This window comes from Ochotona princeps, chromosome 4 (genome assembly GCF_030435755.1).
Source record: "Ochotona princeps isolate mOchPri1 chromosome 4, mOchPri1.hap1, whole genome shotgun sequence".
Classification (NCBI taxonomy): Eukaryota; Metazoa; Chordata; class Mammalia; order Lagomorpha; family Ochotonidae; genus Ochotona; species Ochotona princeps.
Genome location: NC_080835.1, coordinates 31,056,925 through 31,076,494, shown reverse-complemented (window position 1 = coordinate 31,076,494; position 19,570 = coordinate 31,056,925).

Genomic DNA, 19,570 nt, shown 5'->3' with positions numbered 1-19,570 from the left:
GACTTCCTAAAGTTTGTTTGAAAGTATGTGTCACAGATCCTGACAGAGTGACCAAAGTACATCTTTATTTTAGGAAGAGGTGCCTGGAGGGAAAACCAAGTGATGTACCATTTAAAGGATTTAGTTAGAATAGCGGAGCATGTAATGTCTGTAAATATAACATTTATATTTTCGAATCTTTGCAATGCTTCCATTATCATGAAAAATGAGGGAACAAGTACAGTAAATTCAAACAGACGGCGACACAAAGAATCGGAAACAATTTCAACATGTGTGCACTCTAGAAACTGAAAGCTCCAGGTTTGGTTACTAATAAAATGTCTGTGGAATTTAAATCACATCAAAGAATTTTCTCGAGTAATAATAAACTCTGAAGTATACTGTCCTGCTCCAGATTCTGTTCCCTGCCAAGAGTTTCCAACCTATTCTGGAAAAGAGAAACATAATCATTTTCAGCAGTGCAGTTAAAGAAAGGATGGGAGCAAGGCAAACGCTTTGTCTTTCCTTCTCCCTTCCCTGTGGCTGTGATGAAAAGCATCAGGGCCTCTCGTCTGTGACCTTAGTCCTTTGCAGAGGGCCAGTGGTGTGCAGGCCCGGCTCAAGCTTGCCTTTAGTCAGTGATCTGTGAATAGCTCTCAGTCCCTTAATGACGTGAGCACAGGCTCCAAAGGGAGCGGATGACTCAGAGCGCAGGAGGTACAGAGATTGCTTGAGCAGCCATTAGCACGTCATTGGTAATCCCAGCGACACCTTTCACATCCGCGGTATTTGTCTCCATGCTCTCTGCGTGGAAGGCTGTGAGAATGTTTTATTTAAGTGCTCTAGGCTGCTTTCTGCCTGACGGATTGCTTGTCTGCAGGGCTTACTAACGCGTACACATCTTCCAAGAGGAGAGAGGTGGGGGATGTGGAATTCCTAGTATAGTTACAGGCCGTTTTTGTGAACGCAGACGTGGGGCTTCTGCACGTTGGGAAGGAACTCCTACACGATGAGTGAAAATTGTGGCCTCTGGTCTTTTCTTTCAGGAAATAGAGCAGCAAAAGCAAGATCCAGTCATTACTGTGCAAAGCGGGGCTGTTTGATTCCTTACGTATCTGTTAAACATGTACTATTGGTGTAGTATGTGAAATACTGATGAAGAGCGTGTCTTGTGGCTGATAGGGCTTCATTGGATGTCAGTGTTACTGCTTTTGGTTTACATGACTTTTCATAAGTTACTTACAGCCTCTGAGTCCTAATTTGTCTGCAAAATGAAACTGTCGCAAAGGACTGTCGCACAGATTAAATGGTGAAAATGAATATACATGCACCTGGGAAATAATGAGTGCATTTTAAGTATTGTTATTTTATTTCCATCTGCTTGGAGCTGAGCTAGGTGCTAGACTGTTAGGGCACATAAGACGCAATTCTGTTTTGGAGGAACTTGGTGTAGGGAGAGAGAAGCAAAGAAACAACTGGTTCTGGAATACTAATGTCCACATGGATCATCTGAGCATCATTTAAAAATAAAGATTTTGATCCAGTAGACTTGGGTGGAACAAATACTGTTTGTCCAGATACTGTACTTCGAGGAGTGAGAACCCAAGGCAATGCAGAGAAGCCAATAAGGGGCATCAGATTCTAATCGCATTTACATCTGTATTTCTGCCTTATAGGTTCTGAGTGCTATGTGCTTTTGCTCCCAATTCTTTCCTCCCTGCTAGATACCCAGGACTTCCATGAAATCCAACAAAAATGCAAAATTCTAAGGGAAAAAATGGTGGGGGTTGGCTAAGCTTCTGCCTGCTGTGCTGGCACCCCATGTGGGTGCCAGTTTGTGCTTTGGCTTCTCTTCTGATGCAGCTCCCTGGCCATGACAGGGGGGAACAGAAGAGGATGGATCAAATCCTCTGGCCTTTACACCCCTGTAGGAGACCTGGAAGAAGCTCCTGGCTCCTGGTTCAGGACCAGCCCAGTTGTGGCCATTTTGGCCATTTGAGGAACGAATCAGCAGGTGATGATTCTCTCTCTTTCTCCCTCAATCTTTCTTTCCTCTCTGTGACTCAAGTAAAAAGAATATAAATATTAAATAAAGAAAAGGTAAATACGAAGAAACTTGTTTAGCCAGTAATGACCTTTGGAAAAAATAAATTTTAAACTAAACCTCCTAGGTCTAGCTAGACCTTTCTAGGTGGATAGTCACTTAAAAAGGTAAAGGAAAAAGCAGGGAAGTGTGCCTTTCCTGTTAAGTGCGTGAAATTATAGATTTAATGCATTTTAAGAGCTAGGGAATAGGCAACAGGAGTTAAATATAGTTGTTGAACGTTTGCCACATCTATGAACTTCAAAAATGTTAGGAGAACATTTTTATTTTTTTCCTTCTCACACGGTAGGCTCTGGAAATGTGTACAATTAGCATGGATTATCAACCTCAGTGGGTGGAGAGTTCCATGTGCACCTCCCACGATTTCTTATGAGTGCAACTCCTGCAACAGCACCAAGCAAACACAGCTCTGACTGCTTTCCTTTTGACAACTCAAATTTCATTCCAATGTAAACCTAGAGGCAATGCTTGGGCTTATTCACAGGCATCTCAGAGCCGAAGTGGTTAGATTCATACACAACTGGTTTTCAAATCTGTGTTTAGGGATCTGGCACTTTCTAGCATGGAGTTTTGTATGATATGTATTTTTTTTTTTATTTGTTCTCATCTGTAATAGGACTATACTCGTCTTTTCCTGCCAAGGGTACTCTCCAACGTCCCAAAACCCAATTGAATTTTAGAACCTAATTTGAGTCCTTGTTTTAGTATAGGCTACCTTTATGCCACGCTAGCTCTCTTATGATTTTGAACTACTTTTATGGATACAACCTCTAAGATTGTAAGTTCTTTAAGTGCATAATATGTGTGTATCTACAATCTACCTTCCAATCTACTCTCCAAGGCATTTACATTATACTGGCCATAGACCTTCCCAGTAACAGTGCAGTTGCTTCGTGATTAGACAGGTCTAGATTTGAATCACACCTGTCTAAACTTCACAAAGCACAATGGTAAAAACAATTACACTAGCAGTATTAATAATGAAAATGTCTGAGTTGTTATATATCCTAGGCAATGAAGCATGCAACTTAAAGATATTCTCTACTTCGTCACTATGATAATCTTAGCAGGTTGATTTAAAAAAAAAAACCAGTGTCTTCATTTTTCATGGATAAATGTGTTTCAGTAAATGACATCTATCCTGTAAGTAAAATGATAAATAAAAAAGAACTGTCACAGAGTGTCCTACTAGTAATCATGTGTATGTGAGCATGCACGTGCAAACAGACACACATATTGAACCTATGTGTGTGGGCAGCCCAAACACTCATCATCTCAAGGCCTTACTGACATTACTTCCAACTCATTCACTGAAGACACCAATCTAAGATATGTCCTCAGGTGAATCTTATTCCCCTAACATCCTTTGGGTACCTCACACTACACTGCTACTATCAGTTCTTTAAGAACTGTATGATGAGTTCTGTAACCCTACAATCTATATTTTACATTTAAATGAAATCTTAGTACATGGCCTGTAAGTTATTTAAAATTTTCCAAATTAGTAAACAGGTACAGAGTAATTAACTGCCATATGACCTCAGCTTTGATATAATGCCATCTTCAGCCTCATGTCCAATCAAAGAGTATGTTCTAGTTACCTTTTCTATGACTTTCTAACCCACGTCCTTATTTTAGTTTCCGTTGCCATCTCACGGAAATACTGCCATAATCATCAAATTAGTTTCCCTGCTTCTGAATTTTTACCTTTTCTTCCTTCCTTTCTTCCCTCCTTCCTTCCTCCCTCCCTCCTACCTTTCTCTCTTCCTTTCTTCCTTTCTCTCTTCCTTTCTTCCTTTCTCTCTAAAGACCTATTTTATTATTTTTTATTGGAAAGGCAGATATACAGAGATAAGAAGATACAGAGAGAAAGATCTTCTGTCCTCTGGTTTACTCCCTTAGTGGCCTGAGCTGATTCAGTCTGAATCCAGGAACCAGGAGCTTTTTCCTGGTTTCCCACACAGGTGCAGGGTTCTAAGATTTTGGGCCATCTTCTATTGCTTTTCCAGGTCACTAGGATGCTGGTTGGGAAGTGGAATAGCCAGGGCATGAACTGGTGCTCATATGGGCTCCTGGTAGATGGAAAGCAAGGATTTAGCCACTAGGCATTTGTGCCAGGCCCGACTTTGCACTTATTTTAAATGATCATCATCCTACTGCAAATCAAGTTTCTGGGGGCATGCATTTAATCCTCCATCCTTATTTTGCCATCTTAGTGTGGTACTGATTGATCTTGGAATAGTCTAAATTTCAATGCCCTTCATCTTGTGTTCTCCCATTGTTTATAGCCTGCATTCAGTATTGACAATTACTGTTATTTATGCAGCAGAAAATTGGATATGAAAATAATAATAGAGCCAGGTACTATATTAGCCTTTTACATATATTAACTCATTCAATTTTTGTAACAGTTCCATCAGGGCTATACTCCTATAACTGTTATTTCACACATAAGGCAAAAAATGGCTTGCAAATGGAGGCAAAGAGTGGTTAAATAACTTTCTCAATTTCATAAAGATTAGACTTGAATTCAAGTAGTCTTGGCTCCAGAGTATATGCTCTCTGCCAACATGCTTGGAAAAGCAAGCGTGATACACTGTTTCTGTAAGACTGTATCAGAGTATGCTTTCTGCCCAATGTGGTGTTCAAGAAGGAAAAAATCTGGTCTACAGACTTACAGGTCTAGAACTCTGCTATTTCTTCTTACACTCACAATGATCTGATGTGAGAAACCAGAATATCTGCTCAGCAAGGTACAATGAGGGGTACAAATCCCTGTTGGATTACATAGAAGGTGATCCTCTGTGCTTCATACTTCAAGCTCTCATAGTGTGCTGCTTCCATTTCCACTATTGTAATATACCTTGAGGGTTCCTGGGCACTTATGTTTGCTTGGCAACATCCTCTACTCTTATTCTGTTACTACTTCTTTGACTACTATTCTGTTTACTACTCTCATTGAGGTACCTTATGATTGTTCATAATTTCAATCTACCTACAAATTTAGCAGTCACTCTTAAAGCTCAGATTGAATAATCCAACTCCAATTCACTTAATGTGGATTTGATCGTTTACTGCAAAGGGGAAAAACTTTACTACTTTGGCTGGAATAATTTTTAACTTAGAACCTTAAGGGATGTTGGTTGATTGAGTGTGTGAGTGATAAATGCTTAAAAGTATGCTGAGTTAAAGAGAATTTGCATTGTCTTCCGACAGTGCAAACTCTCTAAGTACAAGAATTGTAGAATTCCTTTCTTTATTTGCATTATATTATATACTATTATAAAATTGTGATTACATAAGTTCCTAAAAACATCCTTATTAAGTAAATGCCTGGAGAAATGTGCAGGTCCCACAAATCACTGCCTAACACGGCCTAAAGTTTAAAAATATTGTGTATTTACACAGAGCTAAATTTGTCTGCTTCCTCTTCATTCTGTTCTAAATAGTATTATAGTAACTGGTATGTCAAGGGAGGATGGCTTCAGGGGGGAGAGTGTTTGCTTTCTTCAAAGTAAATGTAATGTTCTTTTATTAAAAAACATATTTATTTGTAAGGAGGAAATACAGAGGGAAAGGAAGAGAGCAGAGAGTCAAAGAGAGGCTAAGCTTTAGGCTTACTGGTACATATGACTGAAGGGTGGGGTAAGGCTGAAACAAATTTGGTAAAAGCCAAAGAACCTAGAACTTTATAGCTCATGAGGGCTAAAAGGGCTTAAGCCCTTTGAAAATCTCTCACTGCTTTCCCAGGCAAATAACAGGGAACTGGATGGAAATGGAGCAATCCAGGACTCAAACAGGCACTCTTATAGGGTACTGATATCATAGGCAGCTGCTTAACCCACTGTGATGCTATGGCAGGCCCAGTGAGGTGCTCTTAAAACATAGATTAATTCTCAAATGTAAGCTTCTGAGTTTACTTATGTTACTATTTAAGATACTTTTGTTAATCTATGATTTAAAATTCATTTTATATAAAGGAAGTACAATTTATTGTTATGTAGCACTGTATATGTACATAATATCTTCTTTCAATACTTACGAAAACTTCATGGAGTGGGCAGTATTGTTCTCCTTTTTAAAATTAAGATGCTGAACTTGTGCTATGCTGTGAATCTCCAAGATCACATTATTTTGATACAGCAGAGCTGGAATTAGAACTAAAAAACATTCTCTTCCAATTCTCAACATTCCCTTCCTCCATCCCTAAATAGGAAATATATACAATGTTTATAAAAGTTTTGTAATTTTTTCTTTTTGTGTCAGAGGTTTTCATTTTTTTCTCAAGCTAAAATCTCTGTCATCTTTTTGCTTGTTAAGAGAATGATTGATATAGTAGACAAAAGTAGTAAATCTAGGAAACTGGGTGATTCTTGTCACAAAGGCCTGGAGACAGATGTGGTTATTTTAGCAGCAGGGAAGGCACCACCTTTGAAAGGAACAGCTGCAGTGGGCAGCGAAGTACATAGGGAGATAGGGGATACTCCAACTCAAGACTGCGATTCAAAGGTAGGACTCATTATTTGATGTTCTGAGCATGTTTGATTGAACAGTAAACAACAGAAAATATACATTCATTTAGTTAAGAGCAAGGAGAACATAGGAAAATTGCTCATTTGTGAAGTGCTGAAATGACAGCCAAGTCTCAAGGGACCTGGAAAACCACCAGCTATCCTCTTTTTGGGTCCCTGTTCTGTTTCCAGAGGCACGTAGACTCTCCTCTCCCTCTTTGAGAGAATGTTTATCCCTCTCACATTGATCTTTTGTGTTCACTCATTCATAGAAAATGGCTCATATCTCCTCTAATTGGCAGTCTCTGCTCGGCATGGCCTTTTTGCTTGGCTGGCAACAACGTGTCGTAACCTTTTAGTGCACAGATTTCAAATGCATGGAACAGGAAATATGATTTCCAGTCTTGGGCAGGCGTTTGTCTCTGGTTCAATTAGCTATGATCAATACATGAGATTGCATTGCATGAGTATCAGTCATCCAAGGCTGTGTTCTGTGCAATTCTCTAAGTAGGAAGTATGGATATTGTGAAAGTAGGGCAACTTCTGGTTAATCCAAGACCCTATGAAGGCAAAGAGAAGAGAAGCAAAACCAGAAGATGATTGAAGGGCACTGGATTCAGAACTAAAGCATGGTTATTAGCAGGATGACTTAGAGGTGAACTTCTAAGCTGCTTTTCCAGAGATCGTTAAAATGGCTCTGAGAATGGATAGAATTGCCCCCTGGGCTGTGGTGCAATGAGCCGGAGAGGGCAGAGGTAAGTAGTTTTAGCTGAGAAGAGCAGAGTGCCACAGGGGCAGAGAGTTAAGCAGATCGCCAAGCTCTTTGAAGCCAGTAAAACCAATTCATTATCTGCGTTAAGGCTTTTTCTAAGATTAAAATGTTGCCTTTCTGAATAGTTCAACAGGTAGACCTGGTTGCCTTATTAAAAAGTGATACACAGAAATCCCCAGGCAAGCAGCCTCTGAAGCTGTGCTTGTCTTTGAGGAAGGCAGAAAGCTGATGTCTGATAAGCAACTCCTATGTGTCATATAATTATCTTACATTGTTTAATTCTCCCACAGCAATCATCTGAAGAAGTCATGGAATCATGCGTATTTTATAGTAAGGAAATTAGTTAAATGATATACAGGCAGCTTTCTGCAGCTGGAGCTACTAACCAGTCAGTCCAGCAGGCTAAGCCCATTTTAGCATTGTCTCACCTTTGCTTTCCCTTCCTTTCCTTTTTATATGTTCTTCCACTGCCACCTTCTTATCTCTCCTTTTCCTTTCCTTCTTTTCTTCTTCCTTTTCTTCCTTTTCATCTTCATTTTTTTTCCTCTGGAAGATGTTGGGTTCCCGTGGGGTGTTTCATTTTCCACTTTGAGCTATCACATTGATGTTGGTAAGGCTTTTCAACCCTATCCCACCCATATGCCCAGGAAGGGACAGTGTTTTGTTCCTTTATGTCCTTATGTGGTACATGAGAGCCCTTTTCTGGCCTATGCACCATGGACATTCATTGCTCTTAATAACACAGTCACCCTTTATCACCACTGTGGTTTGAAGCCCCTATTATTTCTAGACAGTCAACACTTAGCGTTTCTTCTTCCAACTAGAAATGCCCCAAATATTCCTCATTCTTAGAAAAAGGGTCTCAACACTCAAACTTTTACTCTAGTCAGATCTGAGTCCAAATCTGATTACAGTGAGAGCAATTGTGATGATAAATCTAGCCAGTTCCCCTGTAACTCAATCAGTCGGACACTAATAAAAGGAATTGTAAGAGCTTCGGGGAAGAGCCAGAACAGCAATTAAGGGGCTGGCCTTTAAAAGAAACATTGCAAATATTTAAGCTTTCACGTTTGAGCCTAGGGACAGATCAGAAAAGGTGAGCTCACATAACATGATGAAGAGCACATTCTCATGGATTGTTGAGGCTTCAGTGATGTCACATGGGAGGCCATATTGGTGCCTTTGTGAAAGATGCTGTTACGTTCTCTTCGATTCTTCTGTTAGGTGGGATGTGGTATCGGTGTCTGGTAAAATATGCTGTTAACTTTACTTTGATTCTTCTTTTAGTTCCTTTGAAAAAACATAACAATATTATCACTGTTATTAGGAAAAGGAAGCATTAACCCAGAGTTCCCTCTTTATTACACATCAGCCTTACTCCAATACCCTCTACTCCACCAATATCTCTTTAAAATTACATAATGCAAATGTTCTAGTCCTCGTTGTTCATAACCTTTAAATATGACCCTCTTACCCATTATTCTTTTATCTTGTTTCCTGATTTTCCCTGTCTACTTCTTTGGCTATTCTTAGCCTCCTTTAGGAGATTCCCATCTTACCTCTGAATTTATGTGGCTAACGTAAGTAGCTCATAAGGTGTGTCAGGAATTCATGTAAGCAGCTTGCATATTATCTAAGTGAGTCCTCATAACCATGTATCAGACGTTATCCCACCTTTACAGGTAAGGAAGTGGAGCCACATGTAATTGATGTGACCCTCAGATCTGGGGACTTGGCTTAGAAATATTCCAAAAATATGTGTTGTAGACAACTACACTAAACTGCTTCTATATATCAAAATTTCTCACCATCTCCTAATTTCTTCTCTTGTTCTATGCTTCCTTTCAAGGCAGTTGTGGCAAGCAGCATGGCCTAAGTTACCACCAAAATGCTAATAATTTACATAAATAAATCGACAACCCCATCTTCTGTTCTTAACGTTAGATAATATTTAACTAGAGACCTCAAAATAAAAGATACATATATTCCAAACATCTGTATCCATTTCCCACATACCTTGTGCCACAAGTGCAATTAAATAATGAGCTTTGTTATCACTTGATTTGATCAGTTTTCTATTAGGATGAACTATTATTGAGGGCAGAAAACTTGTGTTGTTCCTCATGTTGGCCATAACTTCTTACACAATGCCCAGCACATGATAGCTGCCAAAAAACATGTTTTTTTTTTTTAAATGAATGAATAGCAAAGGAACTTCTTAAAGGGAAAAAAGTCATTTTAAGTCTTATCACACTTTTCATTGCAATGTGCAAGTCTCTAATGTCAGTCAAACCATTGCACATCTTTCAGGAAAATTATATTCAGTTAGTTAAAGTTTAGTGTTCTGGGCCCAGCATGTGATAGCCTAGTGGTTAAAATCTTCACCTTGAATGTACCAGGATCCCTTATGGGTGCTGATTCATATCCAGGCTGCTCCACTTCTATTCAGCCTCCTGCTTGTGGCCTGGAGAAGCAATAGAGGATAGCCCAAACCTTGGGACCCTACCCCAGCTTGGGAGACCTGGAAGAAGCTCCTGACTCCTGGTTTCAGATGGGCTCAGTTCCAGCCTTTGGCAGCCACTTGGGGAGTGAACCAGCAGACAGAAGATCTTTCTCTGTGTACCTTCTTCTCTGTATATCTGTCTTTCCAATGGAAATGAATAAATCTTTTTAAAAAACTTAGTATTCTGCTGTTTTCATCTAACAATATGCATAGCTTCCATAGTATTTTATTATGTCACTGTGATGTGTGTTAAATAATAATTATACCTTCAATGACTACCTCTTCCCTATGTGTGATTGTTGTTGGCATGATTGCAATAAGCATGTTTATAGGCATAACTAATATTGTTCTTCTGAAACATTTCCTTAAAATCAATGTCTAAAAGTATACTAAGTTTACATGACATGGAAACTGTTCTGATCTGATATGTAGTATTTCTAGCAAAAGTGTTGAATCGACATTGTCAGTAGCAATGGATGAGGACTTGATGAGCTTTATCCATATATCTATTTATACACACTAACTTCAGCAGAGGCAGTATCTTTTAAAAAAAAAGATTTATTAATTTGCCTTATTGGAAAGCCAGATATACAGAGAGGAAGATCTTCTGCCTGCTGAATCACTTCTCAAACAGCTGCAATGGCTGGAGCTGAGCTGATCCAAGTTAGGCATCAAGAGCTTCTTCCGGGTCTCCTGTGCAGATGTAGGGCCCCAAGGTTTTAGGGCATCCTCTACTGCTTTCGCAGGCCACAAGCAGGAGCTGAATAAGAAAGGGGGGCACTGGGGTTAGAATTGGTACTTATATAGGATCCCAGTGCATGCAAGGTGAGGACTTTAGCCACTAGGCTACCATGCCAGTCCAAAGTATCTTTTTATGAACTAAGATTCTTGCTCCCAATAGCGATCAGGGTTCAATTGTCTTGTATTTCTACTCATATCTCAAGATTTTTTGTTGTGGAAAATACAAATAACAAGAAATGAACTATTTAAAAAATCCTAAAGTATAATCTCAGTAGCATTAAGGAGTATTCATTGGTGTCATCAATACCACCATGTAGTTCCAGAATTTATAATCCAAAACAGAAACTCCTTACCCATCATATAGTCACTTCATATTTTTCCTCACTTCTCCTGTCCTGGAAACCACTAACCTTGATTTATGCCTATGCTGCTGACTGTTTCATATAATTGGAATCAGATGTCCTTTGTATACAGTTGTCTGTAGCAGCTCAATTCACAATAAAGAAATAGAGACAACTAAATGTCCTGCAGAAGATAAACAAATACACAAAATATGACAAATTCCGCATCATGGAACATTACATAGCTATAAAATAGAATCAAGAATTAACACATGCTACAACCTGAATTGTGCTAGGGAAAAACAAAATCTGTGCTACATTAAAGAGGTCAGATGCCAATCTCTTTGTACAACAATAAATTATTTTAAAAAGTATACAGATGCAAATATTTTAGGAAGATTGGATACATTTAAAAGGAAGGAAAGATACAACTGGAACTATATCATTTGCAGGGACTGAGTTTATGTTAATTTGATTCCCACAATTTGAAAGTTGTGCCCTAGTAAATGTACAAACATGGGAATAAATAATCAATATATTGTGTTGTGTAGAATTTACTGTTCCGTGTTATGTGAGCTTAGATGAAAGAAAAAAATAATTCTGGCTGGAAAGTTCAATGAGGGCTACAGAAAGGAGGTATCACTTTTGTTTTTGACCTTGTACTTTAAGTATGGATTGTCAGGGAATTGAGCTACATTTTCTGGAGGCAAAAAGAAGTAGAAAAAGAAAATGTCTTCAATTTTCTCCTTCCCTTGTGCCTCTCTGCCTCAGAGTTGATGGTTTATCACCTCATCACTACAGTTTTCACACAAACTGAAAATAATGGTTTTTCACCTTAGCAAAGTCATGACTTGATTTTTCTGTGTGCTTAATGACATTAATATTTTTCAATAGTGTGTGTACCGAATGTTGACTTTTTTCAGTTCATTACCATTGGCTTGTAAGAAAAAGAAATGGTGTGGATTTAGTGGTTGTGGTAATATTTTTATTAATCATTAGAACTATAATCATTTATGTTTTAGATGTCTATGGTCGTTACAAGAATAAAAAGGCTGATTCTACAATCTTGGAATTTGATCTCACATAGCACAGAATGGGCAAAAAGAATACCTTGTATATGTGCTGGTGTGCCTTCCTCACACTCCATGACAGGCACCTCTGATCACAAGTGACGTTATTTGCTAGTGAGCCAGGACTTGCATCTGAATGTCTATTTACTTATTTATTTGAAATATTTTATTTATTTGAAAATAACAGTAACAAAGACAGGGGAAGTTAGAGACACATCTTCAGTCTGCTAGTTCACTTCTTTATTAATTATGTTGCATTATGTGACACAGATTCATAGGCTCTGGGATTCCCCCATCCCCTCCCTGCGCTGTCCCCCCCATGGTGGATTCCTCCACCTAGTTGCAGTATTATAGTTCAAATTAAGTCTAGATTCTTTCATTGCAGCCATATACCAAGCATAGAGTCCAGTATCTTATTGTCCAGATAAATTCAACAGTTTCTTAGGGAGACCATCTCTGGTCTGAAGGTAGAGCTGGCAGAATATCGTCCCAATCAATTAGAAGCCCCAGCACAACATCAACAACAATTTACAACGTTATAGAATTAATTGACATAGTATTGAGTAATCAATACGTTATGACAGTGCAAGTTCTTAACCACCTCCTGTGATTACTTCATTGACCCTTCAGTTTTTGTTTGTACTCAGCACTGGCTGCAATATACCTTTTAAGCCCCTTTGGTGGCTTTAGGGTACTATTCAGCTGTCTCGTGTCTGTTTTCATTTTAATATTTAGCTGTCTATTGTGTTGACGCATAATTTTGCTGAACTTGGTAGATTTTAGGATAGTCTTAAACTGGCTTATAAATCTAACCAGGCCTTTGTCTACATTTGAGGTGCAGAACAGTTTTAGGAGGGGTGTGCAGGGAAATCTTCCATACCCTAGTGAGGAGTAACTAATCTTTGTGTCCTATCTAGTAAGGTGTATGTGGATCCACTCTGATCGTTTCCTGTTTGGTTCTAAGCTTTCCTTGTATTTCTCTATCTATCCTATTTTTTTGGGAGGGGGGCTCCAGGGCGATTCTGATGGTCATTGCAAGAGAGGGTGGGGATCCAAAGCTGCAACTAAGTAAGGACTAGAAGAAGCTCCTAGTTCCAAAGGAAATTTGTTGTTCTTCTGTTTCTGCAGATCTCTCAGGGCTCCTGGCTGTTGTTCCGATGACCTTGGGTCCTGTGAGGAAGGATTTGGGCCTGTTCCATCCCATGTGGTAGATCCAAACAAGGCTGGGTGACCTCGGAGTTCTCAGCCTCCGAAGGCACTCCAATTCCCCGTGTTCTCCTTGTCTGTTGGAATGTAGGCCTTGGTGCCCATACTGATAGTCCTTGGTGAGGATCTGAGACTTCAGGGTTGGAATACAAGCCTCCACCTGTCCACCTGCTCCACTCTGGGGTCCACCCTGCTCTGTGCATATGACCTCCTGTTAAGAGGTTGTCAGGATCGCTCTTAATTCCCCCTATATGTCTTTGTCATTTAACTATTGTTTAATGCTGATTCGAGTTGTTGTCTATGAATTCTGGTAGGTTATACTTTACGTCTTCCTCACACATTCTAAGGAGATGGATGGCTGTAACAAACAGGTTAGACCAGGCTGAAACTGGTAGCCAGAGACCACCTTGGCTTTCCACAAAGGTGACAGGGACCCAACCAGTCCAGCTGGCCTCTGTTGCTCTCCAAAATGTACCATCAGGAGGTTGGACTGGAAGCAGAGCAGCTGAAATCTGCAGTGGCACATGGAAATTGGATGCCATGGCCTCCATTAGTGGACCAGCCCACTACTGCATAATGCGAGCCGCTGGTGCCTACTTAAATCAACAGTGCAAATGGTAGTATTTTACTCCTATGTCTTTTAGACTAAAAGATATATTGAAGTTATAAGTCAGAATTTGTGGGTCTTTGTGGGGGGGCTTTTCTGAGTTGAAGGATGTTTGTCAGGAAAAAGCTGTCAACAGAAATTTGAAAGGTTACTGTAGAATTAAATGCCACGTAAAAAGGCATGGTTCTAATAACATATTGTTTAACAAATAAGTTTGCTAAACTAAGGATTCTCTTATTTTTTTTTCCTTCTCCATTTTAAATTATCTGAGATGCAGAAAGGAGGGAGGAACAGAGGGTGAAAGGTTGGGAGACAAAAGGGTTGCTCCTATCCACTAATTCCCTGAAGGTCTGTAACAGTTGAAGGTGAGCCAGGCCAAAATCAGGAATTCCTGTCTCAGAATGGTGGCAAGGACCCAACTACTTGAGCTATCATTGTTGCCTTTCCTGGTCTACACTAGTAAGAAGCTAGAATGAGAAGTAGAATCAGGACTTGAAGTCAAGCACTGTAACATGGTATATTACATTTAGCATCTCCCTCTGTGAGATAGATAGATAGATAGATAGATAGATAGATAGATAGATAGATAGATAGATATTTGGCTTCTTGCTTCCACACAGCCTTCGGTCCCAAAAAGGAAGTGACCACAGCTCCCTTTTTGCCATTGTTACTGCCATTCTTTTCACCCAAAGGGACAAATTGAGAGTATCTTCCCATTATTTGTTTTCAACCTTTAACAACAAATTCTGTTCATTTATTTTGAAGAAGCTCTGTCTGATTCTTCCATTTTTTTTCCAAATTGACTTAACTCTTCCCTGATGCAAAAATAGTATGTCACTGTATGGACATATCATTTTATTAGCTTCCCATCTTTTCTTCCTCTAGCTCAAGATTTTTTCCCCTAGACCAAAATAAGTCACTCATGGCTAAATCCTTGCTTTGCAACCACTGGGATCCCATGTGGATACTGGTTCAAGTCCTGGATGTTCCACTTCCCCTCCAACTCCCTGCTTGTGACCTGGGAAGGCACAGGAAGTTGCCCCAGCTCCTTGGGACTCTGCACCTGCATGGGAGACTTGGAAGAGGCTCTTGGCTCCTGTAATAAGAATGTTTTGGATTGGGTAATTTTTAATTATGAGAGGCTAGTCTGTGCATTTTAGCATTTATCTACTAAATTCCACTGGTATTGCTCAGTTGTGATAATCAAAAAAAGGTTTTGAGATAGTTCCAAGTATTCCTTATTGTGTGAAAGGCTAGGGGTGCTACAAGTGGTCCTCAGTCAAGAACCACTGAGCTATTCTTCCCACTTCAAACCATGTCACCAGGCTGAGAGACTACCTATAAATCATGTTCTTTCTTTGAAAATCTCCTGTTTAAAACTGTCAATAAATTCATGTTTTCCACAGATATTACTATCCTTGCCTGTCAAGTTTACCTGTAATTGGTCCTAGGTTTTTTTGAAGTTTAACCTACTTTTCAGTCATGAGGCCATGTTTTGAAAATAAAAATTCTGCTTTAATATGAATGAGTCTGGAGGCTTTTCTTTTCTAACAATGTCGCAGGTGAAGTTGATGTTTCTTGTCCATAGACCACATTGAGTAGCAAACCTTTAAAAAAGAATTAGATGAAGTGCTTCAATATCTGCCAAGATTTCGTGAATGAAAAATCCTTACTAAAGAGGAGCTCACAATCAGAGTGAGATAAATAAGTAAATAACTATAATAAATGTTGATGTTTGTTATCCTAGGAGTATGAAGCCAACCACATGGAGGTGCAAATAAGTGAGCAAATTTATTCTTCCTGTGGCTGATAGGTAAGGTTAAAGAGCAAATAACAAAAACCAGAGAGAAATAACATGTAAGGTATTAAAGAAACAGTATTCAGAGTAGCTAGAGTTTGGGCGCAGCCTGATGAGGGTCTCAGCAAGCTGCCTTCTGAGATGTGCCCAGTCTCATACAGTGTATTGTCGATGTATTCAGTTGAGGTTTTTCTGTAGGGACACGACATGACCAGATGTTTGCCTTTGGAAGATCATGCTGATGACAGTGTAGACGGTGAGTGTAACGATGAGCACACAGAACCACGTTGCTTGTGGTGAGGATCTTAACAAGGATATAAGCAGTGGGTGCTGTGGTGAGATGGCGCTGACTCACACCAGCCTGTGGGCATCTCTTCTCAACTTCATGTGTAATCATAGGGTAGCTTAAAAATCAGTCATTGTGGTATTATACACCAGGAAAACTGGCAAATGCTAGAAATATATCTCTGAAAGCCAGTTGGTAAACACTCTTCAGCATAACCCTGAGTGTAAGAGACTGAGGGAGATGAGTTGTCATAGCCAAACAAGGTGATTTAATATATGTGTCAGAATCAAGAAAAATGCATCACAGATAACATGCCCTTACTATTGGAGCAATTGAGTAGATTTATTTATTCATACAATACACATTAACTGAGAGCCCATGACATACTTGGCACTGTTTCAGATACTTGTCTCCAAAGAGCTGACATTCTAGTAACCAGTTGTCATTAACAGAGACAGGAATGTTTGGAGCTGTGGAAGAGACTTTTTTTGGTGTAAGATATGGTTGTTTCTAGGTAGGGGTTTTCAATCATCAGCATACAGCCATAGCCTGTTCTGTACTTTCTGAAGTACATCACGTACAATTCTCATTAAATGTTTAGAATCATTTTGTAGGGAGTCTGGTAAAGGGAGCTATTTCTCAGGTGTGAAAAACTAAGGCTCAGATGTTTGAAGAGATTTATTCAAAGAACACTGAGCAAGCTGGTGACAGAGTCGGGATATGAATCCTGGGTTTCTGACAACTAGCTGGGTTTTCTTTGCACAGTGCCCACTCCACGTCTGCTCAATCACTGTTAGACAAATGACGTGATGAGACAGGAATGGAAACCTTCCTTTGCATGCTGATGCCATTTTCACCCTCGGAGTGCTTTCCCTGGCTGTGGTCTCAGTTACTGTTCACAGCCCTAGGTGCTACTCCATGGTGTTCATTTGAGCTTGTTGCTAGGTGCAGATGAGTCGCAGAGTCACAGGCTTCCTGCTCCCTGCTGCAAGCCATGGTTACTCTGATTATGCTAATTGTGGTTCTGCCTGCTGTTTCTATCAGAGACAAGCATCTCCAATTCTTGTCTGCTTCTCTGCACTTGCTGTGGAATTTTTTTTTCCTTCTCACTTACTTCTTTGTGGAGATAACATACCAAAACCACAGAGATTTCCTGTAGTAGAGATGGAATAGTAAAATAAGTAGAAGTACAATTGCTATTTATGAGGACAGATTTCATGAAAGTATCTTTAGAATAGAAAATGGATCATAAATTTAAAAAAATGGAGAGGATTTTAATACTACTATCACAAATACAATGTCACTGTGATAGGTATGCTATTTATTTAATTTGATTTGCATGCAACATGTATATGTATCAAAAATCACATTATACTCCATAAATACATATAATCATGTGCCAATCTGAAGTTTATATAGAAAAAACTCAGAAATAAGCAATTGATAAATTTCAAACAAGCAGTGTTTCAGACCAATCTGAAAATATTTATGACACTATAAATATTAAGTTATGATATATTGTGCTACTAAAATGAGGAAAAGATAAAGGTTACTGTAATGGGTTTAGGAAACAGAGGTTTGAGCTCTTCAAAAGCCAGGCTAACAAAGTCCAGTAATTGTTATGCCTGAGATTATTAAATGCCTCTCAAAAGGCATTTTAGATGGATAATGGATAGAACAGGTACTATTTCCCAAATAGCATTTCACACTAACTTTCTGAAGTGCAGCTACTTTCAGCACTAATTTTTCCTTTTTCTCTTTTGTAAACGCAATTTTGTGTGCACGAGTGTATGTCTCAATATATATTTATATATGAGACTATATATATAGATATGAGTGTATCTAAAGCAGCTACAGTAGTGTTGCTTGGTTGAGTAGGAGGTGATACAGGACTGTGCTATTAGTGAGCGGGAGGTAGGAGGTGACTGTGGCTGATGGGCAGGAGTGTGAGGTAACTGCAGGGTATCACTGTCTGCAGGTATTTTTAGATGACGCCAGAATCAGAAGATGCAAGTGGTAGTGATGGTCTTTCTTCTTCTAGAGCACTGTGATGAAACATACGTAATAGGAGCATGAGAATTGTCATTTTAATGCAGTCCTTTTGTTCATTTAGTCTAGAACCATCCCTGACAGAAGCATCAACAGCTGCATTGTGGGAGAGTAGATTTTAGTCTTACTTGACATCCACTGTAAATGTTAGATTATGCCCTTGAAATCCTGGCCTTCCCTTGAGTCATTGTAGAGAGGCTGTCTTTTCATTTATTGCTGTTATTTAAAAACAAGCTGGCCATTGCTGTTTCATGGGAGAGAGTGTTTCTTGGTTTGGAAAAATTCACCATTCTCTCTGTTAAGTAGAATGTCTTTAATTTATCCCCATATCACTTGTTTTTATTTTTTGAAGATTTAATAGGGTACACAAATTACAGCGCTATAGAATTCACTGCATTTTCCAGGATCTGAGCTTATCATTAGGGTTTTCCCCATACACCAAGTGTAGATTGTAAATATAGACCATATTTTAGAAACTATAAAATTTAATTTCTTTTTTTTTTTTTAAGATTTATTCATTTTTTTTACAGCCAGATATACAGAGAGAAGGAGAGACAGAGAGGAAGATCTTTCGTCCGATGATTCACTCCCCAAGTGAGCCGCAACAGGCCGGTGCGCACAGATCCGAAGCCAGGAACCTGGAACCTCTTCCGGGTCTCCCACGTGGTTGCAGGGTCCCAAAGCCTTGGGCCATGCTCGACTGCTTTCCCAGGCCACAAGCAGGGAGCTGGATGGGAAGTGGAGCTGCCGGGATTAGAACCGGCGCCCATATGGGATCCTGGGGCTTTCAAGGCGAGGACTTTAGCCGCTAGGCCATGCTGCCGGGCCCTAAAATTTAATTTCTTAAAGTTCATTTATTCATGTATTTTCAAGGCAGAGTGACAGAGATAGAAGATAGGAAAACAGAAATATAGAAAGATACATCAAGTTTCCATTTGCTGATTAACTTTCCAAATGGATAGATCTGGGCCAGGTGAAAGCTGGGAGCTGGGAATTCCATCAGGTCTGTCACATGGGTGACAGCACCCAAGTATTTGGCTATTATATATAATTATATATATCTCCAGCAGGGAGCTGAATCGGAAGTGGAGCATCTGGCACTTGAAACAGTGCTGCAATATGGGCTGCAGATGGCATAAAGCATGGTTTAACCTGCAGTACAATGTTGGCGCCAACACTATAAAATTTCATTCTAATAATTTTAACATTATTTTGCTCATGATTAAGGCCTAGGCATCCTCTGCAGTCATATCCAAATATTTTCCAGATACAATTTCATTGTGTGAAGTACCTACAAAGTTATGTGAGATTGCTTTAAAATCTAAATGCTTTGGGATTACGTTGTGATGCAGTGATTAAGCTGCTGCCTGGGATACCAGCCTCCCACATTGGAGCATTCTTTGTAAATCTGGCTGCTTAGCTTCAGATCTTGTTTCCTACTTGTGTACGTGGCCTATGTACATGGTTCCCGTACCTACATGCAAAGCCTGGATGGAGTTCTTGGCAACTGCCTTTGACCTGGGCCAGCCTGGGCCATAACTATTATCTGGAGTGTGAACCACTTGATGGAAGAGCTCTGTATCTTGCTGCCTCTGATACTCTT